The sequence below is a fragment of the Neopelma chrysocephalum genome, unplaced genomic scaffold (assembly GCF_003984885.1).
Source record: "Neopelma chrysocephalum unplaced genomic scaffold, ASM398488v2 Primary Assembly neopelma1_97027, whole genome shotgun sequence".
NCBI lineage: Eukaryota > Metazoa > Chordata > Aves > Passeriformes > Pipridae > Neopelma > Neopelma chrysocephalum.
The window spans coordinates 2,640,273-2,668,210 of NW_020925669.1; the positions used below are offsets into that span (position 1 = coordinate 2,640,273).

Below are 27,938 nucleotides of genomic sequence, written 5' to 3' on the forward strand. Positions count from 1 at the left end.
AGAATAGGACCAGGCTTTCTTCTTTTTGAATGTTGGTGACTAAGCAGTAACTTCACAAAAGTTCCTAAGAGTCAGTTTGATTTACTGTGGGATACATTAGAGCAGGCTTTGGTATACATTATCCTGCTGTAGAAGTTGCTTATATGTATGGAAGACCAACAGGATGAAACCTAAAAAAAAAGCTGGGATTCTGTCCCTTTTCAGTGAACAGAAACAAAACAAGAGAAAAAAGGAAACAGGGGGAGTGAGGGAGAGACAATTCCACCAGGTGTCAAGGAGGGCATGTCTGCTGGCAAGGATTCTGCACAGTTCCCTCTCATGGCATGGACCACCCTCTTTATAGCTGGATGTGTGCAAAGTGATGAACCAAGAGAGGGCAACTTGGCAGCAGGACGTGTTACCAAAGTGGTCTTATGCATAAGATGAGATTTTTTTGCTGAGGGTAGATCCCTTTCTGTGGTCATTATTCCCCACCAACTTCACAATCAGGTTATTTGGTCCTAATAATCTCATTTTCCTCTTGTGAAACATCAAGCTAGAAATCAGGTGAGGAATGCCTGTCCCAAGTGTCTCTAGTGCTTCCTGACTTCCTGAAGAAGCAAGTCAAGAGGAGGACAGAGATTTACAGGGTTGCTTCCAGTTACCTAAACCTTTTGATTATTCTTTTTAGCTTAGCCTCACTGTTGACAGAATGACTGTGGAGCAATGTCCCAGCCAAGTAGGATCAGATTATAGCCTTTGCCATCTAGCAGCACAGCCAGCATAGGGGAAAATCACCTCTGCACTCCGCTGATGTTAAAACAGTAATATTACTTGTCTTGTTCTTTGATATGTCGCAAGGGTAATGTTCACCAGCCCCTGGGAGATGTCCTGTGACAAAGGGACAGGACCACAAACTCACCAGTCTCCACACAGCAGACAAAATCCCTTTGCCATCCAGTACCTGGAAGAGCACCTGAAATAAGGGGAGGTGGGGTAAAAAGGCTGGGGCCTTAGGAAAATTTTGTAAAACTCCTTTACACAGCTCACGCAAGTCCCTCTTGCCAGTCCCCAATCTTACGGTGAGTCTTTGAACACACAACTGAGGTAGGAAACCAGGGACAATGCCACAGCCACCACAAGCATTCCCTCAGGCCATGCTTGTCTGATGTTGGATCAAGCACATCATTTTTTAGTGGTAATACTTATTTCCTAAGAGTAACCAATCCCTAGGGTAATTGAGACTAGATTTTTGCAGGACAGGCTTAAGTCTGGTCTTAGTCTCCAATAAATATTATTCAGATTGCCTGAACAATAGTTATTAATTAATCATGCCTTCTAATAGTTAATTTTTTCACTCCTGGCAGTATTCCTGCAGAAGGAGTTTGTTCATTAACTCAAGCAGTGAAGTCCTGGCTTGCAGCCCCAAAGCCTCCTTACTCCTCCGTGGTGACCTATAACAGGTATCTTTGCAATGGAAGGTTATATCCATTTCCAGGTCTCTTGCTTCATTAAGGATGAAATCAGCTGGGACTTGGAAACAAGCCTTTCACTCACTTGGCTTTTGTTGGGTTTGCTGAAACTCACAAGAAAAGTCTGGAACCAGTGAGCACTTTGAATCTGGGATGGGCAACATTTCTTGATTTGGATGGCTAATTAGCTTTTTGTCTTCTGGTGATGTAAGCAATGAATTGGACACAGAAATCTGTGTCTGGAGTGATCTATCCTGGTGATGATCTTTATTTCTTTATTTTTGAATGTAAAATGCATAGTTCTCTCCCAAATTATTCAACTTCTATAGTTCACTAAAAAAAGTTCCATCTGTGTGGGATGAGGATTTGTCTCTCTTGACACGATCTGGCTTTCATTTAATATTCTTTCTAATTTTTCTCATGGGCAAGGATGGAAAACAAACTTAAAGATCTCACTCGACACCCAGTGCACATCACATTAGTGTCACTGTGGGTATCAGTGAGCCCAAAAAGGTGCACACATGCCTGTTGGAGTTCTAGGGATACTCCTGGGAAATTTTGATCTTGTTATTGATAAAATGCAATAAACTATTATTACTGAAGTGGAACCCTCTTAACTGTCAGAGAAGTTGTTAGTAAAGAACTTAAGGATTAATATCTGTGTGTGTGTGTGAGAGTGTATCAAGGTGAATAATAATAACCACTTTAGTCAGGTGCTCTTTTCAATTCCTTTCTTTATGTCAGCTCTTCTGTAGGTTTTAATATTTTTTTACCTTCGGGGGATATTTAAGTATGAGGCACTGTTAGCTAAAAAGAAGTAAAACAAATGCAAAACCAAATACTACTTGAAAACAGCATTCATTCCCAGTGGGTTGCGGTGAATGGAATTTACCTAACTTTTCTGTGTCTTCAATTATTATTATTTTGTAGAATTTAAATAGGGACATTCGCTCCAAGAAAAAAACAATAACAAAGATGATGCCCTGACTCAGCTGTTCATAAGAAGTATCTTTATTCTCATTTCCTGCAAGAAGTAAATAAGGGTCCGAGTGCCACCGAGTTTGGGTGACCTGGATCAACAGATTGAATCCTTTCTCCTTCCATTCTTCCCACACACTCAGATAACATAATCCATAACAAAAACCCACTGAAAGTGTGACTCTAGGCTTCCCTGAACCTGGCTTAATCATGCTGAGGGAACGTCATCAGGACTGTGTATTTCCATTCTCTGGAGGTTTTCTGCCCTCTACACCCCCAAGATCAATTTCTTTTTGTTTTAAACAAAACAGCTACTGGATAACTGTTTCCCAACAGTGTGAATTCCAGTTTTGTCTCTGTGGTTCATCAGAAGTTGCATGCCAGATCTGGAAATGTTGATTGGACACAAAAAACATAACCCACGGGCAAAATAGAGACTGCTGGTCTACATATGATTGCTGGCTACAGGGTTAACCCATGCCTGAGGGAGCCGTCTGGTGAATACTCTACAAGGGGAATGTTTCAGTTCCACCTCTTCCCCAAATGAATTTTATTCTTTCATGTATGGGAGCTAATCAGTCTGAGAGAGAGGCATTAGTCAATGAAGCAGCTTTCTGAAGAAATCCTCATTGTTCAAGCCATTTAAAAATTGGCTGGACAATGATCTGCTTGAACGTAGGGATTCATTTCGCTCCATCCAAGAAGCAGAGTGAGCATGTGGGATAGAAGAATTAATAAGCCTTTTCTGTTGCTAATTGCTGTAATTCTGAGAAAGAAAATGGGATGAGACCACTGCAGCAGGAGAGCCAGGAGACCCCTGGACAGGAGGGGTTAACACTTGTCATTCTTAATCACACAGTTACAGTCTCGTGACAGAGGACTGCGAGGGGTACAAACAGAGAGAGCTCACGTGAATCCATTTTCCCCACTGGCACCATCTCTTTATGACTTATTGTGTTAATTAGCTCGCCTACTCTGTTCCACAGCAGAGCTAAGTGTGCAGTGACTGTCACCAGAGGAGGAGAGAGGGGATTCTGAGCCCAGCTCCAGCGACTCTGCTGTTCTACAAAAGCGTGGCTTTCAAAGAGGCAGTTTTCCAGTTATCCCCAGGGTAGCAGAGTCTGTACAGCTGACAAACAGTAGGGTCCTTCCCTTCCCTCTGCTTTTCTGAGACTATTCCTGGGGCTTGCTGGTCTCCACTGGGGCCTGGGGAGCTGCAGTCCAGTCTGGGAATTTGTCCCTGCAACCACCAGGGCTCTGGTTCCCCAGAGATTTTGTCATTGGCTTCAAACTGATGTGCTGTAGGCCTGGAGGGTGGAGATTGTTTCTTTGTTTAGTTTTAAAATAAAGCTAATGTCATGAAGATCAATGTTTCCTCATTAAACTAAAAATATAATATCTTTTCCACCCCCCATAGTTTCTTAAAAAAAAAAAAAAGGCATCTCAGACTCAACTGAACTGAGTCCTGTCCTAAGGAGAGAGGATGTGTCAGCTTAGTACAGGAATAAGTGTGGCTCAGGGGAAGGAGTGTCCCAGCCAGAGGATTGAAGGTTGTTATACAAATTAATGTAGTAATTACAGTATCATCTGGAGAAAGCAACTGTGACTGTGTCCCTGTTCTGCTAAGTACTGTAAGCACTGTAATAGAAAAGAAGTCCTGGCATGGTTATAATCTCAGCAGACAATTCAGAAAAAAAAAAAAAGTCCTTTATTACTGTGTCATAGATAAGAACCCAAGGCCCAGAGACATTATGAAGGTGTAATCATTACCAAGTCACCATCACCCCTGGCATTGTTTGGCAAGACTATGTGCAAGACTAAATTGAAATTCTTGACAGAGGAAAGGTTCATCCACAAATGTTGTGAGTCAAAGCCAGAGAAATTTTAAAAATGAAAATGTCTTCCAAATTAATTTTTTTCCTAAGTTTCCTAATAATCACTGAAAATGAAAAGAAAAGCTCTACCTTCTTCATTTATCTTTTGTTTTAGAGAGAAGGGATTTTATCTCAAATTTCAGGAAAGAGAATGGATAGAAAAGATTCTTTCTAAAGACAAACACAAATCATAATGGGAAAAAAAATCAGGGCTAAGAAAAGACACCTAAAATCACATATTTTAGTTAATAAGATATATGTGTCAGTGAGGTCCAACCATGTCCCTCCAAAACATCTGCCTAAGAGTAATTCGTAGAACGTCACATAAACAGGCTTTGTCAGAGAAGTCTTGTTTGAATTGTTTTCATAAAGAAAATAATGTTAGTAAAATATCAAATAAGCAATCTTAAAAACATGTTAGTATCAAGGCAAAAAGTGTGAGTATGTGAGGAAGGGGAGGATAAAATCAACTTCCACCCATGCCAAAACAACCCTATTACAAACAAAAAGGACATTAGGCAGAGATTATTAAAAAATAATCCATTGTTCAGTAATGGCAAACATTTCACACCTCGTAAGGCAGAAGCAATAAATCCCATTGATTCTTCCGAGACAATTCACAATTAAATACTGATTTGCAAATAAATAAATAAATAAATAAAGGCAGAATTCATTGTGGCACCTTGCACCGCCAAATCAAAGCAATTGGAGTGGAATTGAGAATAATTACCAGATGTGTTGCTTTGTGCTCAAAACGGCATCCATTATTTACAACTACCAATGATGTTCCTTATTTATTCCTCCTGCTGGTCTAATGACTATTGCCATTCAGTGTTCTTTTATTTAATCATCAACATCCAAAAAAAGAAGCGTCTTTTTTTTCTCCCTCTCTTTTTTTTTTTCTTTTGGCAGCAGCAGGAAGGGAGAATTTTTCTAAACCCCAACAATAGAAAATTGCTCTGGAGGAATGCATCATTTTTTCAGATTGGCCTGTAATGTAATTATGTGCATTGCCTTCAATTTATTGGCCTTTTACAGATGTGCAATCCAAATGGATGTTACTTTAACTCCTGGAGTAATGAATATTTGTTTTCTCCTTGCCTATTTCATGTCTTTTCTATGGAAGATATTTCTGGATGGAAATTGACTGGTGGTCATAAGCATTAAGAGAGTTTGAAGCTCCCCAGGGGAACCCAGTGCAGTTATAAAGTTGTAGTACATGTAGCCATGCACACACAGAAAGAAAAGTGTTTGCAGATGAAGAGACTCTGGGGACAAAGATTTTTTTTTTCTTTATTCTTCTGTTTGTTTCAAACCCATTTGCAGGCTGGGTGCTCTCCTGGCTTATTCTAGGTAAGGACAAAGGGAATTCCTTGAGGAATGAAGAATTGATAAGTAGATATTAGCAGACAACTATATAATCTGGCCCTTCAAACACTATGTCCATAATGGGTACCCCCACACTTTTTCTAGGATGTATTTGCATGGATCTCTTGGTTGACATAGAGAAGAATTTCTGAAGGAATAGGTGAAGATGTGCTGAACTGTCCCAGTTGCAGGTTAAGGGACAATGTCCCTTTTCCATTGTCATCTCATCATTTCCAGGGGTAAAACTTTTGGGACACCCCTTTTCCCCACAGAGTTTACAGATTGAACATAATTTCTTCTATTTTTTCCTCCTTTTTTGGCTATTCAAAAGGAATCCTAGTGATTATAAAGGGATTGGCATACTTTCAGGCCCTTGTACACCTTTCAAGCAAATCACATCTTAAAGGACGATGAGTTTTTATCATTGTGAGTTGTCTCCAGGGAGGTCCCCAGGAGAGGCAAGTCCCTGCAGGTCTAACTCCACAGGAAGAGTGAGTGAACACACATGAGGATGATCTGGCAGGTTCTTCCCTTTACCTCTACCCCTGTGGTCAGTCACTGCTCTTCCACTGTAAGGAGAGTATGATCACAGTACACCTGCAAAAGTGTCCACCCAGTATCACAGTAAAAGAGTTAACTTTGTATAGAGTAAACTGGAAGCCAGACAATACCAGAGAAAGACACCAGGTAGTAGAAAGTAATGGTACTTCTGTCGCTTCCAGTTTTCTCCCAGGAATACTGATGGTGGAAAGAGTGTGAAAGGCATTTTGTAGGTAATAGGGATTACAGAAGGCATCACAGAAGGGCTACAGAAAAGCACACACACACCCTTTAGTGTCCAAGTTCTGCATAACAGGCACTCTGAAGAGTTAAGGATGCTGATCACAGATTCTGTGCCCTTTGATGGTTTTTTACGTGTCTAAAAGGTTACGGAAGCAGGGCAGTCACTGTCTGAGAAACGTACAGCAAGTTTCAGTGTACGCACACAGAGATTCCTGAATGGCTCAAAATATCCTGTCAACTGGGTACTCTCAGTGAAGACAGACATCACTGCTCCTTGTTCTGTGCCTTTAATCTTCCGTTTTGCTCATTCTGCTCTTTAATCATCAGACGACTCCTGACAGTAATTGTGGATGTCCCTGGATAGCTCAGTAATAAATGTATCCTGAACAAACATGCCTGTCAGACTCTATTTAGCCTAGAGCATCAAGCTTATGACCTCATGAAAGAGAATCTTTCTTAAGTTCTCTAAACAACTCTCAAAGTTAATCTCTACTTGTTATAATCATTATCTATTTTTTGCTATTTTCCTCCAGAATTCAGGATAGGACCCTGGAAATTACATAGGTGCTAAACATTGGACCCCAGACAACACCTCTGTGTTCGAGTCTTAATGTCTGGACCATTGCATTCTGCCACTTCTTCAAATCTGTCTTTTGGGAAAAGCAATAGCAACAGAACAACAGAACATTGCAGGATATTGTTAACAGAAGTACATTTCTTCCCCCAAAGATTGCTGCAGCAGCATGGAGAACAAGCTGTTTTTCTTTATTCAGGTTTGAGCAAAGTACATTTGCTGTGAGAGTTTCACAGAATAAAGTAGTAGAGTTGGAGAGGGGTTTCTTTCATTGTTAATTATTTGTGCTTCTGGGCTAGTGACCCAAACTATATTTAGCTCCCCATCAAAACCAAAACCTGAAAATTAAATGGACTGGAATGGAAAGGTGGTCTCTGTGTCACTCTCTGGTTTCTGTTTCACAAGATGCAATCTTCCTCGATTTCCAAAACCAATTTTCTCCCATCATCTTATGAAAGTAGAGGTCATCCTGTGAAATGTGATATCTCACCGGTTTTCATAAAGGAATGTGCCCTTCCCCATGAAAGCAGGGTTCATTAAATCATGCAGCTGATCAGATTGCTGAAACCTTGATTGGCCGGCAGCCAGGGTGAAGAAATCCATGGGGAAGAGGCACATGGCACCATCCAAATATGTTGGACCTGAACTAGGGTATTTTAATCACACTGTTATAGAGAAGAAGGGGAATCTCAAAGAAGGGCAGTATGGGAGCTTTATTGACTTTTAGGGTCAACAGAAGATGAGAAATAATCAGCCAACCACATCTGAGTTCCACAGTTTAGTGTTTATTCCCAGGCACCACTTTACGGCTAATTAGAGTTCAAAAACAATGAGCAACTCACCTCTGCCCTTGTTGCATGACTTCTGTCCATAGTGTCCTCACAGAAGCTGGCAGAATGCTGTTTGAAGCTAGTACCAAAAGGCAGCTGCTTCTGGAGTAGGTCATAGCAACAATGAGAAACATTTCCTGCAAGACTGGAAACTCAGTAATTTCTGAGAGCGAGTCCATGATCTCTGACAAACTTCAGGCAAAATGATGCCTTGGACTAACAGACTAGACAAAAAACCTTGTGAGTGCGAGGTAGAACATGGAAAAGTTTGCAGGAAAAGTAAGATTAAGGAGGTATAGTTTATGTTCCAGTTGGGCATCAGGGTTGGATTTCTTCAATGTTAGATGATTTAGAATGAGTGTTATCTAGAGTTATGGGGCTCATTTGTTCCCCAAACTCCATGTGGAATGAAAATTGACTGGATTTAGGCAACAGCCTAATTTCCTTTTAAAGATGGTCAAATAAAATGCAGAGCCATAGCTGGTGACTCAAAGGTCTGAATCAAAAACCAAGAGCCTATCTGTTTTGGATTTGCAAGGCATAGATAACCTGCATCTATGAAAGGATAAAGAGAGCACAAGAAAGCGTCTCAGTATTCATCACAGCTGTCTGGGACTCTGAGACAAAATGTGCTGGGGACTTTCTTTATATCAGCCGAGAAGAGGAATATTGACAGGGCATTCTCAATTCAAATAACCATTCCTCAAGCTTGAGGGTTTAGTTCACATGAGCAACCTCACTTCTGGCTTTTGATCTAGTCTATCCTTTTGATCTGAATGAATTCCCCTCTATCCAAGCTGGCCTGTCCACTTTTCCTTCCTAGAGTGTTATTAGAAACATCCCTAGGCTGAGTGAGCTTCCAGGTCCCAGCTTCCAATGTCAGGGGAGGGTTAGGTTGGATATTAGAAAGAGGTTCTTCACCCAGAAGCTGGTTGGGTGCTGGAACAGGCTCCCCAGGGAAGTGGTCACAGCACCAAGCCTGACAGAGTTCAAGAAGCATTTGGATGGTATTCTCAGGCACATGGTGTGACTCATGGGGATGGTCCTGTGCAGGGCTGAGTTGAACTCGATGATCTTTGTGGGTCCTTTCCAACTTGGCTTATTCTGTGATTCTGTGATTCTGTTAAATGTGTGTGTTCAAGTCCTCTGAAAATCACACCATTCATTCTGAGACTTAAAATTTGAAAATACAGATTTGTTTATCAACTAATATGTATAAACAACCAATGCATTGCTTTGTGTCCATTCTTTGTTTTACAAGCAGGAAACTGAGGCACGGAAAGGCATAGGTCTTGGCCTAAGATGTAGGACTGAAAAATAATGCTATCTGAATTGACAAGGGTCTCTGTTAGGTGGTAAGAGGTGCCTAAGGGTCCTGTTCAACTAAGCAACCTGAAAACTGTAAATTCAAGGTAGCTGACCCTTCATTCACAAGAATCAGCACACCTCTACACTAGGGTGAGGCGTTCAAAGGCCAAATGCCTTGCTCATCAGCTGCTGTCTGAGAAGTTTTTCAACTCTTTGGAGAATATTGATATTGATTGTGGAAAACAAGAGTTAATCTGGAGAGACAGACAAACACACATAAATAAAGTGCATTTGAGTTTAAAGAAAAAAAGTTAGCGTCATGCCATTGAACTATTGACAAGGCTGTCACAAATATCATCTTGTCTCCGTGTAAATAAACAAGCTTAGTGCTGTTATTTTAGAATAAAAGGCCGGAATAGGTTTTGTATTGACTTTCTAATACCCACTCGAGAGTTGGAAGAAGAAAATTAAAGATAATAAAGTAAAAGTGCAAACCATAAAAGTATAGACAGCCAGTGCATAGTAAACTGTGAATGTGAGTCCTCCTCAGTTCACAAAACTAATTGTGTAACTCAGTAAAGGTCAGCAGCAAAGATAAGAAGTTGAGCTTGTCAGTGAATCCCCTTCTATATTTGGAAGGATGACGACTGCAGGATGATACGATCTGGGTCTGCAGTGATTCAAAGACTGGTACCCGTGTCCTACCCTTTCTGCATGCATTTGAGAGCTGAGTGGTGTTCCTGGGCCCTGTTACACTCATTTGAAGTTGACCTGCTCCTGGGTAGCTTATCCAATCCACTGAGCAACGATGATAGTGTAAACTGGTAATACCATCTTAACTCTGTTCAGTGACAGAGATATTTATAACTCCTTACAATAGAGTCAGGTGTGATCCAAAGCTCTCTGCATCTGCCTTTCTTACAAAAAACATGCACTGATGCTACAGAAATTACACAGTATCTTTTTTGGAGCTCATCTCTCTGTGGTCAAATTCAACCCTTATTTTGGGTAGGGGTTATTCCTAGAATAACCCCATCATCTTTATCAGGTTCTTCTTAGAGCTCCTTTCACTGGGAGCTGTCCCAGCTTCTGTGATACTTTTGTGAACTTTCTCACTTCCTTTTCTCATCTTAAGTGAAAGAGGATAGAAGGATTTAAAAAGATAAGAAGGGACTGGAAAGAGAAATTTGATACCCTGAGTCCAGCAGCCCTCTCAGGAAGGACAACTATTTTGTCCTTTGTCCCATCTCAACATGCTTTGAGCAAACTATGAGTGAGATGTTAGACCTGCAGGCCCAAGATACCCCTCTTAAGGACAGAAAACAATGCGTGGGAACCCACACATTCCATTTGGCAAGTACTGTAGTGCTCAATTAATGAAGTTAAGGGCAAAGAAGGGGTGATAGTTGGAGGGGAAAAAGAGACTACATAAAGGACCAATTCTGAATGATGGTGAATTTGTTAGGGATGAGAATATGAGGAAGAACTTCTTTACTGTTCAGGTGGCTGATCACTGGAACAGATTGCCCAGAAAGGTTGTGGAGTGTCCCTCATGGGGAATATCCAAGAATTGTCTGGATACAATCCTGTGCCATGTGCTCTGGGATGACCCTACTAGAATAGGGAAGTTGTACCAGATGGCCCTCTGTGGTCTCTTCTAACCTGACCCATTCTGTGATTCTGTGATTTTGGACATAGGGTCCAAAGATGGGACAGGGCAAGAGCCAGTGGAGATATTTGTTCTGACCCCTTACAAACAGCAGATGTGGAAAACATTAACAGCACTAATGACTGTAGACTGCTGCTCCAAGGACATAAAAGCCATCTCTGCCTAAGTATCCCTTCATCCATGTGACCAAGGGATGAACAAGGCTTTCACTGAACATGACTGGTATGCACGATTTTGAATCAAATCAGAATATACTCTAGGTCTGAAGTATTTCTACCTTGTTCAGCTCCATGAGTTTTCAATGATGTTGCATCATAACATCCAGCATGTCAAACTCATACAATTAGGGGGTGTAATGGCCCATGAGTTGTCGGATACACACAATGCATTCATGCAATCATTTAGTTTTAATCTAATTGGTTGCTGTGTCCAAATAATGTCATTTAAATAGGTTTCTTTGACGTTCCTTTCCAAATTCCTTTGAGATGGAGAGTCAAATGTGAGGCAGAGAGGAGCTGTTTGCTTTGCTTTCAGTTTTAAGGGAGAAACTTTGGATGGAAAACTCAGAAAATCCAGATCTATGTAGAAGCTGCAACTCCTTAGTCAGAAAAGAGATGGAGCTGCAATTGTATGGATACGCTCTAGTCTCTTGTACTGGGAGTATAAAGCAAAGGTCTGATGCAAGTAGTGACAACACTTCCAATTTTTGCACTTCTTCCATGGAGGTTTGAAAGCAGGAGTGGCCTTTGACACTTGTGCCTGGCCTCACGCACAGCGCTGAACTTCAGCTAGTGACTCTTGCATCTGTCCCACAGTGTCTGGCTCAGCCAGAGGTATCTAATTGCCTTGAAATGTCTCAAAGCAAGATAGAGGTTGCCACATCCCTGGTCTCAATGGTTAATTACCCTCACTGGTTAATTATTCTCACTAATTCCTTTCAGTGACAACAAGGTGGCCATAAGGGTTTTGGTGGGGGTTTTTCCTACTGAATTTAGTTTCTCTAAGCCTCAGCTTCACCTTTGTTAAAATGGAAGTGATAAATGAAGAGCTGGATCATCCCTCAGTGTAAATTAACACTACTGAGTGCAAAAACACCTTTCCTACTCTTTTCCAAACAGCCTTTGCACAATGAATTTAATTGCCTTCCTGGGCTTTCCAGCTCCTGCTTAAACCTACTTGATTTGGGGTTAGAGTCCTTTGAAAATCCTGCCTGTGTCACTCTGTACTTTTGGTAGGCAGGATGCAAAAGTCCTGAACATGACATTGCCTATGAAATGATGCAAGCCCACTATCTCTGCAGCATTGTTCTTATGAGCGTGTATGATATCAATAAAAGATTATCCGAGTTCAGGAATGAAAAAATAAAAATGAAGGAGAAAAGGATTGGGAATCATTCACAGCAGGTCATTTTTGTTGGACTGCAATCAACTTGCCAGGCTTGATAAGACAGGTATTTGAGAGAGTATTGATCTCAGATGTTTTCTCTTTTTAATTTCATTTTTTGTATTTGTTTATACTTAATGTTTAATAAGCTCCTTGCATCTTGCTTTCTGGTTACATACAGCCTCTGGCTTGTGTACTTGCTGCTTCTAGAAAATTGTGTAAAATTTCTGCATCTATTGGGCCAGTCTCGATTTTTGTATCACAGGCAAGGGCTCAGCTCAGCTTTTCATACCTCTGTCCGGTTTGTTTTGGCTTGATTAAGTAAACCTTGAAGTTCACAAGACCAGTACAATTCCCCCACTACATTGCCATTCTGAAAGAGTTTTGCAATAGGGATCATGCCTTGGTACTTTGGTTTCTCTCCTAGAGATTTTGTGCATCTGTGGGCTCAGCATTGCTATTTTCTTTCTCAAAACTATTCCAGGTGCCCTCTGCAAGTGATTTGAGGAGCCCAAGCAGTGCATTTACACCTAATAAGACGCAGTAGTTCTTTATCTTCAGATTTTGCCAGGCCACAAAGAGAAGATGAGAGGGGAAACAGAGGCACAGAGGTGAAAAAGACTTTTCCAAGGTCATATTGCCAACCATGTCAGAGCCTACCAAGACCCCAGTGCTCTCAGTCACTCCCTAGTGAGTTATCTCCAGCACCAGAAAACCTCTCCAGGGTGATTTAGAGGGGTGTGATTTTAACCAAGCTCAAGGCCCAGCAGTCTAATGAATCTTCTCCCAGCAACTGGCATGCACATAATTCATCTCGTTTTTCAGGCTTTTGTGACTATTACAAGAGCTGTTCACCCTAACCTGCCTGTATGATTCATCTGTGTTTTGTACAGCTTTTGTTACTCAAACTGTAACTCTCAAGTGCAAGGGGTAAAAACAAAATTAAAGAGTGATATCTGACAGCAGATGGAGATTTAATAATATGGAGAGTAAAGGTATTTCCTGGATCTTGTTCCAAGTTGTGCCAGTGTTTAAGATGGTTAGACTTGGGCCAAAAATACCAAAAACATTGAAATGAGAACTCAGATCTGAACATTTTTTTGCTGGGTTTATATCCAGTATTTCTTGACAGGGTCAGTCTCTGTTAGGATGGTATTGTGGTAGGATAGATTCATAAAATCATAGAATTGTTTAAAGGTTGGAAAAAAACTTTAAAATCATTGAGTCCAACTGTTAACCCAACAGTGTCAATTCAACCAGTAAACCATGTCCCTAAGCACCACATCTCCACATCTTTTAAATATGTCCAGGGGTCATAACTACACAATTTCCCTGGACTTCCCTGGGAAAGGATGCTTGACAACCTTGGTGAAAAGATTCTTCCTGATGTCAAACCAGAACCTCTCCTGGTGCAGCTTGAGGCCACGTCGTCTCATCCTGTCGCTGGTTGCTTGGGAGCAGAACCTGACCCCCACTTGAGTACAGACCCCTTTCAGGCGGTTGTAGAGAAGGATGAGGTCCTCCCTCAGCCTTCTTTTCTCCAGGCTAAACAACCCAGCTCCCTCAGCTGCTGCTCATAAAACTTGTGCTCCAAACCCTGCCCCAGCACTGCTGCCCCTTCTCTGGACACACTCCAGCACCTCAAATAGTGAGAGGAGGCAGGTTGGTCATTTCTACGGTGAGTTAAACCTTGTTTCATTTGCAAATTTGGGGTCTGTTCCCAATAATGGGCTACAGGTGTGATATGAAAAAGGTATTCCAAAGAAAGGACTATCTTAGAGCTGTACCTCCGTTTCTACCTGGTTTTTGTTTTGGCACCAAAATCCTTGAGTGCATTTGAAATTTTCCTGTCACCTTCTTCCTGCAGTCAGATAAATCACCACTCTCTTTTTTTATTTAATCAGCTTGATAGGATGATTAAAAGTTAAAATGTACAAGTGTTTAATGTTTTGGGTTTTTTGTTTAAACCCTGCTTTCAGAAGGTTTTGGTGTAAAGGAATATAATAACTCCTGCATTAATTTAAATCCTTCCTTCTGTTAAGGAGGTGCCCATGAATGCTATTTATTTTTTCATTGTTAGTATTAACCAAAGAAAGTCAGTTTGGTTTTGAATTAGCTGTTTCACTCTAGAGGAGAGTCTGATCAAGCTGCAGGCTGAGAGATGTAGGAAAACATAGTTTAAACACTCAGTGAATTTTTTTTTGCCAACTATGGAGCTGTCCACTCCAAATAGGAGCATTGAGCTCAGCTTTGCTATCCTCCACCAGCTACCCTTTCCAGTAATGACTCCATGACTGGTAGTTAGCAGAAGGAATTTTATTTAGGACTCATGTTTTGATAAGATTTAAGAATATTAAAAAAAAACCAAAACCAAAAACAAAACAAAAAAAAAAAAACCCACCAAACAAATGACAAGCACTGCTAAGTAGGTGGTTAGCCAGTTGCAAAGCACAGATCTAAAATACACACTTTCAGAGAAACTGCACAACGTAAGCCCTTGGGGGACAGGCTCAAGTAAAATGAAATGAGGTTTGCAAATTCATTGAAATTAGGTGAAACATTCGAGAACCATCACCATTTAAAGAAATTGATGAGCCCTTGTCTGTATGTGCAAGTCCATAGCATTAATCATTCACACAGACAGGAATGGACTGTAGTTTTCAGACAAGATTTGCTGAGGGCAGTTGGGTGGTTTTGAAGATCTGTTTTTATAGCTGGTGCTGCACACAGTGAAGTAGAGGTGTATGTATACAGCTCTCAGAGCTCTCTCTACATCCTATTACTACAGCACATGTATCTCATCCCGTAGGCAGCTCTGTTTGCAGCTGACACTGGCCAGCTCTTGAGACTTTCATCAGTTCAGCTGGCACCTTCCTGTGCAAAGAAAGACTGAGGTTAAGATGTCAGTCTGAATGCAAACTCTCTAGAGCAAGTCATGCCTCAGTTTCCTGAACTATGCAAAGTAGAGGAGATATGTATAGATCTGTCTTGTAGAGCTGTCGCAAGAGAAAGGGGAAAAAAAAAACATTTGCAAGATTAAATTAATAAAAAGTCCCACTGGATTTCATTTAGTATTGGATTTGTGGGATGTCCAGCCCAGTTGTTATGTTTTCAGCTTTCAACTCCAGTGTGCATTTCTTGACTCCTTCCTCTCCCATCATTAAGGTCTGATCCTGCCAATTTTGCTAGCAAGAGTAAACACTACCCTTTGAAAATGTGACATTGATTGACATGTAAAAACTTCACATTACATAGGGTGTTGAGAGTGAATAAAGATTTCAGGCTCAGCTTTACAAAGGATCAAGTATAGATGGCTGAGTGAGAGCTGTCTGTGCCTGTCTCTCAGCACCTGGCTGCCCCAGAGTGCAGGTCTGCATCCTCAGGACTGGTGTCCTTCAGATAAGCCATTCACCAGCACTCCCTTGTCCTGCCCTGTCTCTTTTGTGCTGTCCAAAAAGGGCTTAAAAAGATTCAGGTGTAACTTTCCCATGAGCAGTGTCACCTCAATGTCTTTGCCAAAGTTTCCCTCTCCCTGTAACAAAAGGCTCACATGTAAGCTGAGTGCATGACAACTTCCAGGGTTTAACTATGCAGGGGCAGACTGTGTCCTTGGTTTACAGGCTGTGCAGAGATAACCCTCCTCCCTGTCACCACTGTCATCAAACATCACCCTATGCAGTCTGAGTGGTGATCCATGAGACGAAGCTCAGCCTCAAAGCCAGGCTTCCCTGGCACCAATTTGAGGATCCTCTGCATTGAGTCTGCATTGATGTCACCTGACTGCAAAGTCTGGACATCTCCTTGTAAAAAAAAAAAAAAAAATATGCTGGGGTACCAGGTAACTCAGCATCAATCTAAATCCTTATAACTCAGCATTGGTCTAAATCCTTATCCCTTACCCCTGTGAATTCCATGTGCTGCACTTGCTCCATCCTCTACTTCTCGTTTCCTCACTCATCTAGCTCTTCCTCAGCATGAGTGAGCTCTGGAGCAGAAAGCAAAGATAAGGGAGATCCCATGCTCTGCTCTCCCCTTTACCATGCAGCACTGGTATAGCCTGTCAGACTGGAGATAGGTTACTAAATTTGCACCTTTATAGCCCTGCTTTATTGCAGCAGCACTTTAGTAGGAGGGCATCTTATAGTCACCGATTCCCCTTTTTGTCCCCCAAATCGTAAGTTCCTCTCCCTCCTCCTCCTCTCCCTTCCCTCTCAGACAAGGAGAAGAGTGTCTGCCTCCACAACCACAGCAGTTGGCTGTGGTGTCACAGATTAACTGCTCCAGCTCTCTGCCTTATTGCTATTCAGATTCGTTTCCCCATCCTATCAGGCAGTAATGCAGTAAAAGATGTCAGCTGGTTAGCAGAATCATCTGGGAAAAGTTGGGAGACCCTTAACAGACTTCCCCTTCCCATTGCCAGCCCCCTGCTACTAATTCAAATAGTCCCCAAAGCGCTCTGTTTGTTGTTGGTTTTTTTTTTTTCTCGTTTCCTTTCTCTTTGTCTGTTTTCTTGGTTTTGTTGTTGGTTTGGAGGGGGTTTTTTGATTTTTTTTTTTCTCCTGGACCCAGCTGCATCTCTGCAAATTCGATCTCCAAAATGGAAGCTTGGCTGAGCTGGAAGCTGTCAGCACCGATGGTTAGTAGCTGGCTGCTGTCTCTTGCCAGGGAAAGGGGAAGATGAGTCCCTAGGCATTGAGGCGGCATGAAAAGTGACTACATCTAAATACTTCAGCACATGATTTCTTTCCCATTACTTTGATTCAAATCTCCCTTAATCCTCAGCTGCGTTAATGCAGTTAGTAGGTTATGAGTGCTGCATGTGGATGCCACTGGATTTGAGTCCTTCACACAATTGGTTGGTAAATAATTTAGTACCAGTTTTGCCTGGAACAGAACCTGAAAATAGCCAGTCTGCTTATAGCTCCTGCTTCCTCCCTTCCCACTTTTTTCCCCTTCATAAGCACTGAGGGGTTGTTTGTGCAAGCACAGCCTGCCAGAGACTGCCATTTTACATGTCACAGCTTCCTCCTGTCCCTGCTCGTCAGAATCTCTCCAAATTTATTTTCTAGAAGAGAGGGGAGGGGAAGAGTGGGGTCAGGCCAGAGAGCTGGAGCTACACACAGAAAAGCAACTGAACACTCCTGACTTGGAGTCTGCAAACAGTAAGAATTTGCCCAAAATTCTGTAACTAAACTCAGTTTTTTCTTTATATCTGCTGCTTTTGAAATAGTGGAATATTCACTGAGATTTCTGCACTTCTTAAACTCAGGTTAAGGTCAACATGGCAAAGACAGAAAATGGTAAGAACAAGAAAGGAATTTTTGAATTTAGGAAAAGGTCCTGGATGAGCAAGGAAACAAGAATTCCACTGAAATGGCCAGACTATCTGGAATGGATCAAATTCAAGTGCTGTGATTTTCTTTAGGCACAGCAGTAATAGTATCCCTAATAATGTCCTTCGTCCCATTTCATTTCTTGCCATACTTCTTTGTCTTCTTACATGGTACTGGCCACAATGTCTACTGTTTTCCATGTTACTGCTTCATACCAGACACCACCCTCCTCATCCACGTGGGACTGACCTTCACCCAGCAGACGTGGAGCAGACTATGAGTCCCTTTAGCTCACCATTGCTCCTGGTTCAGATGATGTTCTTCTTGATCTGAACTGCAGAGTATTTTCCCTCTCCTAACCTCATAGCTGGTTATGTGAGACCCAATTGATTGATATCTGCAGAAGCAGCGTGGAGGACAGGAGAAACCATGGAAAAAATTTTCTATTGAATGTTCTCCTAAAGAGAGGTTCTGCTTCAAACAAGTTGTACATAAAAGCTGACGGGTGAAATATTTCATTTTGTGGTATTCAGAAGATTGTACTAGATGAAAGATATGCAGATTCTTGACTTTCTGGTGGCTGTTAAAGTAAATGCTGCTGGGACTTCTCTCAGTCACTGAGGCCAACCAACACAAAGCACCTTGTGTTACTGAAGTCTGTTGGCTTCCAGAACAGGGTGTTCATATCATGCCACACATTGAGTGATGAGCTTTGTCCTGTCTTAATTACCTAACCATCCAGAGATTGTTTAGGAGAATACTGGATAGTGTAGACAAAAACACATGGCCCCGTGGGCCATTGTAACAGAGTAAGAATATGAATTATCAAGTTTCAGTGGAAGGGACGATATCTGGCCACTATTTGTTATACTTCAATATGTCCCAAGCACTTTGGAGTCAGGTATTCAGGGTGACAGACCAATGCATTCATGTTTGCACAGCCCTAGACCTGATAATCCCACAAGAGCAGGCTGGGGGCCATGCTCCCTTCCTCAGCCACAAATTGTCCTAACACACTGCATTTTGGTCAGTCTGCCTTCCAAGCTGCAAATAAACCTGTTAGCCAGACCCTAGAACTCTTCATCCTTATACCAGCTATTTTTTTGGAATCCCTTTGAATTCATAACTGCCTGTGAGCCCCCGCCTCCCCACCCCAGCCCCCACACATGACTTTCCAAATGCATATTGTAGGACTCTGCACTGGCATATGAAGTTAGCACTGTTTTGTCTGTGAGATGTCATTTATTATTACGAGGGTTTAATGATATGGCACAGCCACAGAAAAAATGAAAGCTGCTTGTGCCCCGCAGTGCCCCAGTGCCACGTTATTGTGTGCCAGTGCTTTCACTTGCTTTTGCCTGCTTTGCCACCCCGTTTTTGCCTCTTTTCTGCTGTAGTTTCTTTCATCCAGGCAGTCTGGGTGTTTTGCAGACCCGCTGCAGGTGAGATCCCCATGCTCAGTAAAATACAATATTATTTCATAAAAGGAACATCAAAGAAATCAAAGTCAGAAAGTTCATCCTCAGGTGCCTAAATTCAGCAAACTTCCTCAGTATTTAGGGACCAGACAGGTGACCTGATTGCCAGAGGTTGTACCACCACATGTTTGGAGATGGTACCTCTGCATGTTTGCAGATCCCATTGGCTCTGATATGAGCAATGGTTGCTTAGCAACTTCAAGATGAAGGCCAACTATTTTGTTGTCTGAATAAGGATTCAGACATTTAACTTCAGGGACCCACATTTGAAATCACTGGTTTAGTAAAATGGATGAAGGTCACAAGCAGAGATGGTGGCTGAGTGCGAGGGGCAGAGCCAAGCTTGCTCCTCAATGCCCATTTCAGTAAGAAGCAACCATTTGCTCCCCCTCCAGAGATATTTTGGACCTTTGGTGTTAGGAATTACCCCTTCTGACCTAGCATGGCCAAAGCTGGCTCCTGGGAATGGAGTATTTGTGTAAATGGGTCAGGTGAGTGTTTGGAATGTCTGTCCACCTTAAGTGCCTGCATCCAAAGCTGGTATCCTCACCAATGCCCTTGGTGACATGGGGACGAGGGGTGGTGAGGCACTGAGTTGCTCATTAGAGTCTTCAGCTTGATTCCCAGACCCTTCTCGAGGGTCACACTTTTGCCCAGTCTGCAAAATGGGAATAGTAAGGCTTCAACCACCTTTGCCAAGAGCTCCGAGAGGCTTGTTTCCATCCTACAAATGCTATGCAAGATCTAAATAGCAGTGTTATTTCTAGTGTGTTATCCTGATATAGCGTGAGAGGCATAAACAAGATCCGCATTTGCTGATGGTGACTCACTGTGAGCCTTTGAGGGTTGTGTGGAAGGGCTTGCTCTGATGTTTTTGCTGCTCTGAGATAGATTATTGATTCTCTTTATCTGGTGTTCGTCTTACAAACCCAAGGTGATGAGCATCCTGTTAGTTTCAAGAGCACTGCTGCTATTTTTCTACAGCTTCAAGGGACACAGAATATGATCCAAGTACCCTCAGATGAGCAAAAAAACCAGGTCAACCTGGTTCACATCAATTAAACTGCCAACTCCAAGGGAAGGCTGAAAAGTAAGATTGGATAACAAAAGCAGACCTTGTCCAGTGAGAGGGTCAGAAATTTTCCATTAAATTGTACTTTGTTTGGCTTGGGTTGGCTTCTTTTGTTACTAAGTTTGTTAGCAAATGCCTGATCATTGAAAACAGTGTCTTTCATCTGGAAAAAAAAGTAATCCAGAGAAAAATCTCAGAAGAGTGTCAAAATCTTGTATTTTGACATTGCTGCCAAAGAAAAAAATTGTGATCTTTCCCGTTACAAAAGAAATTGTTATTTTAGAAATGTAATCTTATTCCCAGGTAATTAATGTAAGAAAATGTGTAGAATCTAACAGATCTATATATACAGCTGCCAAGATACAAAAATAAGGGTTTGGCTTTCACACAATAGGGATTTTGATGTCCTTCTCAATCCATAGCAGAAAAAGGTCTCTCCAGCAGCAGCTGCAATGTCAACATTCCTTTCTTTACAGCAAACCCTCCAGCCAAAAAATGCTAGATGCAAAATTTACCACATCTCTTTACAAAAAGCCTGTCTTGGCTCTCTCCCTCACCCCACCTTCTGCCTTTCTTGAAAGCCATAAATATGAAGAGGCCAGTTAAGTTAACTGCAAAATACCCACTTGCAAACAGGTGTAACAAAGGAGTGAGTCTGAAATGAGCACTCTGCAGAAAAGAGAGGGAGAGAGGAGGTGGGGTGGGAGGCGGGAAGTGGGGAAAGGGAAAAAAATAAAAGCACTACCTGACTGAAGGCCTTATAAATGTAAATGGTTTGACAGAAAGGGTTTAGCAGCCCTGGGTAGAAGATTGCACTTGCTGTTCCAAGGCCCTTATTTTCGAAATCGCATCGCTGGATCCCTTTCGAGGCTGGTCCCTGTGTTTGCTTTTTCAATCAGTGAATATCAGATTGTCTCTTTTTTTTTTTTTTAATTCTCTGCACTCAGATGTGCCAGGCTTAAATGAAACCTCAAAGAGAGAGAGAGAGAATATGAGCTGTGTTCTGGACCTTTAAAAGAGCTCATCCCTGTTGCCTTTATTGCTACTTAGTTATGAATCTCCCATCTCCCCCACCGGACCCCCCCTTCCTCACCAGCCTCCATCCCTTGTTTTCCTGCAGCAAATCCCACCTTACCTTTTGGATGTTTTTTTCTTTTTTTCCCCCCACTACATTTATCCATACATTTTACACCCAGTAAGTCAATCAGTTTCAAATTATTGGTCCCTGAGACAGATGTTTGGTGAGTCATTTAGCTGCGCGAAGTTCTTCAGACGGTTTGCTCTTCCACCTCCTGTTCATTTAAAGCATCTTTTGAGGCTGATTTTTCCTTTTCAAAATGTCTTTAACTGCCGAACGTTTGCTCCCACCGGGCAGTCTAATGATGTTGGACACAATATGTGTGAACATCTCTTTAGAGGCCATCTCCCCTAGGCTACATTCTTGCCTATAAAATCATTGTTTATTTAGTCCTTAGGCCTAGGAACCATCTGCAGTCCCCATGGCTCCTGTTGTTTTTAAAGTCCTATTAAGTTTCTGCACTTCTCCTCAGAGCATTATTTTATTTCTAAACAACCACAGACAACTTCCTGTCAACGCAGCTTCTGCCAGGCAAATTAGAGATGACAGTTTCATTCTTCTGACTATGGCGAGCTCTCATCTGATGTTATTTAATGTGAAAAACAACTGTTATATAGAGAGTGATTTAAAAACAATAAGGAAAAATAATAATAGTAATAATAGTAATAATAATTTTAAAAGAGAAGATGGGAAAGGGTGGCCCAGAGACGCTGGGTTAAGGTTGCTCAGACAGTGACTTTGCCATTCTGGAAAATCTAAGGGATTGGAAGGCTCTGTATAATGGTTATAACAAAAGAGAATCAATGAATTCTGACTTGATGTCATTTTCAATATTTCTTCTCCTGACAGGAACTGAAAACATTTTTGTATGATTTGGTAGGGTTTATTTTTGCTTTCCCTCCTTGCTGTCTTTCCCCACTTCCCGTTCTCCTGCTTTGCTGAGTAAGCACTCAAAGCCAGGGACAGTGGCTCAGCCCTGTCCCCTGAGGGAGGGCACCTCCTGCTCAGCTGCTCCTGGCTTCATCATCCAGGACCTATGAGGCAAGAGTGGAGACACCAAAATCAACCCCCTCAGTTGACCAGCATCTCAAAAGCAGGATGTTCTTGGCATTGAGGCATCTTCCCCTTCCAAAGCTCTCAGTGTAGGACTTTGTGTCTTAATGGAGGTACCTCACTTAAACAGCTCTGGCTAGAAGAAGGTGAAGTCACCACCATGATGTTAGTGCCAGGGATGTCTGAGCAGCTACCTCTGCTGTCATCACAGACCTCCTCTTGCTCTGCAGGGAAGTGAACCAGTGTAACTCATGCCCAGTTTCTAGACATATTCTTCTCTCTAAAACTAGATGGCATCATCTATTTGTCCTACTGTGAAAGGTTCCTGGCTTGTGGTACACTCCAAATCATGTCCAGGTATTGACTGTGAGAGTCTGCTAGTCTGTACATCTGTAACAAAACAACAGGGACAACAAGAGCAAAACACCTGAGCCCAAACTCCCTTGTTGGACAAGGAGATGACCATGGTGTTTTGACCTTCCCCAGCTCCTAGAACTACCCTCAGGAAGCTGCTGGCTGTGGCATCATGCTGACTGCTGCTGATAAAAGTGTAATCAGGGAGAAGGTGAAAAATCAGGAAGAAAAAGAGGTAAACCTGTGTGATGTCTGTGAACCAGCCAACATCTTACTGCATCAGTTTTGCCACCTGCTGATCAGCTGTGATAGTTGGGTAGGGAGGCTGTATTCGGTTGCATTCTTAAGGCTCTTCAAGACTTGCAGGGAGAGGACTGTAAATGGAAATGGTTAGAAGGGGCTGATATGTTTTTGGGAGTACTGCTGTGTATTACAGTACAGTAATGCTGTGGCTTCAGAGTCAAACACTCTGACGTCAGGCAAGGAGGTAAAGGTTGCTTCTGTAATCTTAACTCTGCCTTCCTCTGTGTGTTCAGCGCTAGGCTGTCAATGAAACCCTCGCTTGGTGGAGGCCTGTGTAACTCCATTGAAGTTTTAAAAAGTCTGACATTATATTGCATTATATTAGCAAAGAAATAGCACATTACACGACCGTGAAAAGACGCTGACATCAATGGAGCTATGCTGATTGACACCAGATGAATAGGTGCCTTTTACAGCAATCACAGGTTGGTTTTTCAGATAGTATGATATCACTTTAGGTGACTGTTTCTGCAAACCATAGCTGTTGCCATATTTCTACAACCCATTTGTCTCCTTGAATGCTCACACTGGTTTTGCTCTGTCAGAGCAGTCTATGCTATTCTTATCAACTTAGATGGTTTATCTTCTCCCTATGGCTTGTATTCTAATCACCTGGGCACCTACCATCTACTCTGAATTTGCTTTTGAAACGGCAGGGTAGCCTTACAGAGGTACGATTCAGGGGGATATGGCAATTCCATTACTGTGAAGCTCATTTACTGCATACTTGGGTGGTCTATATACTCTAGTAAATTTTCCCTGTTTATGCTGCTGCTGTGAATAATCTCCTGAGTGCTGTTCTGTTCCAGATAGATTTTCATCCCGTCCTCACCACCAGCATACTGGAGTGCCTTCCAGTCAGGCATTAAGCAATATGACCAGTTTCTCTCCAGTGCAGTCTCTTCTGACATTTTCTTCTTAGGGGGGCAAATTTAGATACATGATCACTTTGATTTTGTTGGATTTGTTTTTGAAGTCTGCCTCAATATCTACACTTGGGGTATACAGTAGAGAAGGCATGATGAGGAGGTGTCACTAGTTCTAGGACTGAAAGATGTCTGCAGTCCTGATGGCCATATTTTTTTGTGGGAGCTTCTTCTACAAAGCCCTTGAGAAACCTTTGGCTGTGCTGCAAGCCTTTGGTGTTTCAGACCTGAAACTGTCATTCAGTGTCTCTTACTCCAGTGGGAAGTGGTTGTTCGTGTGACTCCAGCTGAATATGCAGGGTATTTGGAGATGCCAAATGCATATAGGCTAAGGAGTGCAAATAATGGGGCTCTTCTGGGGCTCCTTGGAAGAGTTGTGGACCTCAGGCCCTGGGGTCAAGCTCAGAAAAAGTTGGTCATTCCACAGGAAGAGACAGTGGAGTGGAGGAGATTTGCATAACTAACTCTCTGTTTCCACTCCTTGTTCCTCTACCCCAAAGGTGTAGGAGCCCTTCACAGGAACAGAGCGGGATCAGCAAAACTGGTTTCATTCCCTGAAGTGTGCTCACATTCAGTCCTTCCCTCTACAACAGCCTCTTCAAATGGCCCTGACAAGTCTCTTAAGGCAGAGTTTATCCAGTTTAATTTGGGTATTTGTGACTGAGCTAGTCACCTATGGCTCCTTTAAAAGCCAGCAGAGAGGAAAGGTAATTCCAGATAGCAATTCATCTCCTTGAAAAAAGACAGAGCAATTGACTTCTGGAGGAGCCTGTTTCACTCCACAGTGATGTGGATCACAAGCTATAACTTGGAGATGAAGGGCTGAATCTCAGACATGGACCCTTTTGTGAGACTTACTACATGGAGAGCAGATCACGGGGTTCTATCTTGGTCAGGGTTTAAGGAGAAGAAATTTTTGGAGAGAAAAGGGGTACATTCCTTTTCCAGGAGGGAGCTGTGGAGAGGATGAATTAGTGTATCCATGTCCAAAAGAGCTTGGGTATGTTTTGAGGATAGGGAGGGAATGCTGTAATGAGTAGTTGAGTGGTTCTATCCTACTGCTCAGAGAAATGGTGGATGTGACCTCAAACAAGCTTCTCTAGATATCAGGGATGTCTCCACACTGGACACAGTTGTTCCTTTTGTACAGGAGAGAAGAGAGGAGGAAAGAAGAGGAGAAACAGGAAGGGAAGAAAATTAGTTGGAGCCATTACATTTGAACCCAGACAGTATTTGGATGTGACTCCAATTAAAATGGAAGGTCTTTTATATGTAGGAAAGAAATCCTGGCTCTTAGAGTCCGTGGAGAATGCAGTATTCAGTAACCACAGAGGCAGGCATACATTATAAATACATCTGTAACTACTGGGATAGGTGTGAAAATGTAATTAACTGGAAACCTACTGAGTTTAAATGGACTTTTAGTTGTTTCAGGGTTTTTTTTCCTTTTTCTTTAGCCCTCCCTCCTCCCATTCTTAAGTTAAGTTTAGACTTGTGGGTCCTCTAACTCCCACTGGCACAGTGTAATTTAGCAAAGGTTGTTCCAGCCGAATTTGAAATTAATAATTTCAAATAGGCAAATCAATGATATTTAAAAGCTCCCTCCTGTGTGTTTGTACAATCTGCACAGGTATAAAAGCTAATCACATCTTGCTGGGGAAGAACATTTGTTATCGGTTTTAAGTAGAGCTTGGCAGTTTGGCGGGATCAAACACCATGTTTCTTTCCAAAGCGTGAGTGTGCCTCTGTAATTTAATATTTCTCATTAACTTAGTGCTGGGAAAAGGTGTCAATGCCGACAGGGAGAGGCCAGCCAGTCCCCTGAGAGACCATCTATTTTGTATCACCGTGAGATTTACAAAGAGAAGGAAGGGGGCATAGCAGGGATCGTGCAGGATCAGAAAGAGGCAGTTAAAAATAAGGTTTCTGAGGGTATTACTTCTTTGGAGAGTGAAAGTCTAGGTTTGGCTCATCTAGAAGACATCCAAGAGGATGCCAAAACACAGACTTCCTTCAAATATCCCTGTAAATGCCATTTTAGATCAGCTGCAGCAGTACTTGTTGTCCTTTGTTACGATCATAGCACTTTCAAATATGATATACCTCATGAAAAAGTATCAGAAAAAAATTACAGACTCTACATTTTTCATAACAGCATTTCTTTCTAACACCAGTAATTTATTTTTAGTATCCACTTGGAACTAAGATATTGCAAAACCACTCCCCACATTTTCTCTGTTTAGTGTAATTTTGAATGCTATTACCATCTGCAAATCATAGAATCATAGACTCATAAAATGGCTTAGGTTGGAAGGGACCTTAAAGACATCTAGTTCCAAATACTACCCCCTTTCTTAGTCCTTGAAGACCTTCAGCTGCAATAATTTCTTGCAGCAAGGAGTTCCATAGGTCAACTCTACAGAAGGCAAAATATATGCTATTTCTATGCCAACTCCAATGTATAATTTATTTTCTGGATTAGTATTTTGCCTGTGCTTCTACATGAAAAGATCCTATTCAGCCCAGTGCTGTCTCATATGGAGAAGAAAAGCCAGCTGGCTGTGCTGAAATACTCTTTCAAAAAGTTCCAAGAAGGAGGAAGAGTCTCACATTTGTATTCTCCTTGCAACATCTCTTAATAATTTAATTCCCATTAGAAGTGCCTGTGTTGTAGGGGGGAAAGATTTATAGAGAGATTTCACTCCAGGTTGGGTTTTTGTCTTTCTGTGTTTTCTTGGCATTTATCATGCATGTTTTAATTTGGATCTGAGTCTTGCTACCATCTGGTCATTATTGCAAAGAAATATTCATTTTCTCTGAGTGACATGGGCTTCATTCATCATGGAACTAGCTGATTGCCCCTCAGTTTTTTTTCCCATTACTTGGAATGAAGTCTGAAGATACTTAGCACCAGACATAGCAGTAGTCAATAAAGTTTGCAAAGTTAGTGGCAGCTGGCAACTGGGCATTGGAAAAATTAAGAGACACTTTTTAGACCCTGATCCTTCAACTCTTTTCCACACATTATGCATGGGAAGTGCAGCATTAGAGGCCAAGGCAGCATCGCAAAGGATGGAAAGTGAACTAACAACTCCACTTCCCTTCTACTATCCAACTGTGAAGTGCTGTCACCATCAGAGTGAAACTAGGAGGTTTATGCTGTCACCTAAACAGAGGGAAGACAGAAAGGAGACAATTTACCAGAGGAATGTTGAAACAGCTATGTTCTGTTTCTCTCACAAAGGGAAAATACTTCCAAGAGTCACAGCTTCAGAAACAGTGCAAGTTCTTCATGAAAAGGTCTCAAAAGCCAAAAGTCAAGCTTTGGAGGGAAATTAGACATGATCACTTCTAGGCTCCTACCCTGCAAGAACCTTCCCTGGATGCCTGTCATGCCAGACAATGGGCACAGAAGTGGGAGCAAACAGACTCTTAAGTAGTTTTTAGGGTTATTTAGCATGGGCAGTGACCCACAGCTGCATCTGCACACCCTTTGCAAATAAATTGCTTGTGACTATTCTTTCCCTTTCCCTGGTACTTCCCACACCCTGTTATGTAGATCCCTGGGCTAATCCTCCTTTGATTCCTTGTGTTTGCAAACAATTCTTTGTAGCAGTTACTGCAAAGAGGGAGGCTGCGTGTGTGATGGGGAGTCCTGTGCCTCGATCTCTGCAGGCTGTGAAAGCCAAGTGTCAGTCAGAGGGCTGGACTAGGCAGTCTGAAGGACTGACGTCCCCTAACATCATCATGTTCCTCTCCAAATGGGGTACAGCTAAAAAAAGGCCGGCCAGGGGCAGATGGCAACTTGGGATCAGTCAGGAGCAGAGACAGATGGCAACGTGCGACCGGTTGGAAGACAAATTATTGCATGAGATTAGCTGGAAAAGGATGGGAATTGTAAAATGGGACTGGTTGGGAATGTAATTCTGTACAGCCATTTGCAAAGCACTGAAAATTAGACCACCATCCTAGCTCCCTTGGCAGTCTTGGACCTACTTATGTTTCCAAGCAGTTCAGAACCACACAGATCCACAGAAAGCTAAGTGATCTCCCAGGGATAAGATCTGGCCAACATGATCTCACTACGACCTCTGGATTTGGTCCTAGAGATTAGCTTCTTTTT

General features: G+C 42.1%; 1 protein-coding gene and 1 long non-coding RNA gene across 18 annotated transcripts in view; one reads left to right on the top strand and one right to left on the bottom strand.

Annotated features, from left to right (window-relative positions):
- Positions 1-27,938, top strand: part of CELF4 (CUGBP Elav-like family member 4) — a 699,885-nt gene that overhangs the window by 413,368 nt on the left and 258,579 nt on the right. The gene's annotated exons all lie outside the window — the stretch shown is intronic.
- Positions 14,650-16,429, bottom strand: LOC113961052. Its single transcript, XR_003532180.1, has 3 exons — positions 16,310-16,429; positions 15,889-16,018; positions 14,650-15,092 (listed from the first exon to the last, which is right to left on the bottom strand). It is a non-coding gene; the product is annotated as an uncharacterized LOC113961052 (long non-coding RNA).